The 2,658-nt window shown below is 51.4% G+C and overlaps 1 pseudogene; it reads left to right on the plus strand.

Annotated features, from left to right (window-relative positions):
- The first annotated feature begins 2,142 nt into the window (after window positions 1-2,142).
- On the plus strand, window positions 2,143-2,322 carry LOC115322901 (annotated as a pseudogene).
- Window positions 2,323-2,658: the final 336 nt, after the last annotated feature.

The raw sequence follows: 2,658 nt of genomic DNA on the forward strand, positions 1-2,658 counted from the left end.
CGCCACCCGTCAGGAGGTGGTGGACGTTTTGCGTTCCATGAAGACCGGCTCAGCCCCGGGTCCAGGTGGCTTGCTACGGAATCTTACTCAAAGTTTTGGGACGTTTTGGGCGACGCGCTGGTCAAGGTTATTAACACATTCCTAGATTCAGGCTATGCCCCTGATTCTTTTTTGAAGTTAGACGATTTATTTTGATTCCCAAGACGCGGGTTTCTGGCTTCGATCCTCAATCCTGGCGACCAATCACGCTACTAAACGCGGATTACAAGATACTAACCTGTTTGATAAACAAGCGGCTGCAGGATATTTTGCTCGTGATCATTAGTCCGTTTCAGACGTGCAGCGTCCCCGGGCGCACGATCTTTTCTTTGACTTTGACGAGAGACCTTTTTGCATAAGCGTGTTCAAGATCTTTTAACGGTTGTTTCATCTCTTTATCAAGCCAAAGCTTTCAACAGAGTTGAGCACAATTACCCTTTTTGTGTCTCAGCTATTTTTGGATTTTGTAGTCTGCTTATACATTTGATAGAAAGCTTGTACTCAAACATGTCTAGTGAGCTTTTAGTAAACGGGCGCCTGACAGCGGCGTTCCCCGTAACGAGAGGAGTGCGTCAGGGTTACCCGTAATCGCCACTGCTTTTTGTTCTGTGTATCGATCCTTTGCGACGTAGAATTCTCACAAGCGAAAATGTTCGGGAGTTTCCGCTTCCGGGGCTAAGTACAGTTTCTGTTTCAGCGTATGCTGATGATGTTTATTTATTTTTGCGCGACAGTGACAGTTTTCTGGCAGTAGATCGTATCTTTTCAAACTACTCCGCGCTGTCTGGGGCTCAATTGAACCCCAGGAGAAGCCAGGCTTTGTCTTTTGGTTCGTTCCCCCGTACTTCACTTGGTGCTATCCCGTTTGTCCAAACTATTTATATACTAGGCGTACCTTTCTCGCACGAGGGAGTGTCACACCTGGCTTGGGACGAGGTCTTTGGTGAAGCTCGAACACAAGTTCGGCTGGCGTCCGAGTTTGAATTATCGCTTAGTGACAAAGCTTTTTTGATCAAAAGTGTAATCTGCGCCCAGCTCTAATACGTGTCGCGGGTGGCACTTCCTCCTGCTGTTTTTACCCGACGTATGACATCTTTATTGTTTTCTCTTATATGGAAAGGGAAGACTGAGCTCGTTGCCAGACCGGCGCTGCGTCTACCGCGGTCCAGCGGCGGCCTGAGCATTCCGTGTCTCATTACGTTTGCGAGGTACTGGCCCTCCGCTGCGTAGACGATATCTTGGAGGATGTAGACTATTTCGGCCGTACTCTAATGTTGCACTGGTTGGGTCATTTGCGACGGACGCTCGTGCCTCGGGGACTGGAGAACCTGGCTCCGGCGGCGGAGACACCTCTACCGCATTACGCTGCGGTCGTTGCGACGCAGCGCCGGGTGACCCAAGAGTTACCCGTCGTTCACATTCAACAGCTACCAGTATCCCGTGCTTGCGAGTCGCTTTGTGCCTCAGAGGTGTCTCTGGCGCACCAGTCGCGTAGCTCCCAGGTGTCCTGGAAGAGCCTTGTTTCTGCGGACGTCCCTGGGCAGGCAGCCGATACTGGCTGGAAATTTGGGTGGGGGCCCTCCCGACGAGAGACCGACTAGCAAACTGGGGAGTTGCCGCTACCGACAGCTGACCCAACTGCCCTTCTATCGATTCAAATGAGCCTGCCCTCGTCGGCTGTGTTGTCGCCGGGACGTTCTGGACACTAGTGGCACGGGCCTTCGGGGTGCGCCTCCTCACGCAGAGACGATCGAAACTGTTTCACCAGACTTTTAGAAATGTTAACGCGCGAAGTCTTGTGGGAGTTTAGGTGTCGCGCTGTGGTCCAACGCCGCCGTTTCAGGCCTCTGTTCCCCATGCTTCGAACTTTAAGAAAGAAAGTTGCGGACTATCTGGAGACAGAACTCTTGACGCTTGGGGAGCAAGAGTTCCTAAGACTGTGGCACTCGCGGTTTCTTCTCGTTAATAACAACAGAATGTTGCTGCGGCCTACTCCGGTTCTGCACGGAATGTGACATAAATGAGTGGTGAAGTGTCGCCTGCGTGCCACCAACTCTGAGCACTGTTGACAGACGTGTTGCCTTTGTGCCAAGATCTTTGTAAATATGCAAATAAACTTTTCTTTCCAGTATCTGTTCTTTTCAGCTTAATATCTGAGAGGGGTCCTATATGAGTCCACGATATTAACTTTATTTTTGTACCGAAGTGGGGTTCTCCGGGCTTGCCCGGAACCTGCCAGGCTCGGTCCTGCATTGCAGTATAGCAGGGATCGGCCCAGTTCCTTCGGGAACAAAATAGTTTAACCCAAATTGAGATTCTAGCACACTGGTAAGATTCTAGCAAAGTGGAACGCTTCTCGGCGAGATGCGTTCCACTGTGCTGGAATCAAGTGTACCTGCCTCCGGGTTACCGTGGTGACGCGAAGCGAACTTTTCCGAGCACTAGCAGCGGCTCGGACGGGCCCATCGCGTCAACCGTCAAAAAAAAAAAAAAAAGAAGCGTTCCGAGCTCCAGGATTCGGACGAGCACTACAGCCTCACATTATAGCCTCGGCTGTATTTACAGTGCCGTCAGACCCCTCCCCCCTCCCCCGCTATGGTTCTGCCCCCCGCCTGCGTT

Source organism: Ixodes scapularis, unplaced genomic scaffold (genome assembly GCF_016920785.2).
Source record: "Ixodes scapularis isolate PalLabHiFi unplaced genomic scaffold, ASM1692078v2 PGA_scaffold10__122_contigs__length_95168666, whole genome shotgun sequence".
Classification (NCBI taxonomy): domain Eukaryota; kingdom Metazoa; phylum Arthropoda; class Arachnida; order Ixodida; family Ixodidae; genus Ixodes; species Ixodes scapularis.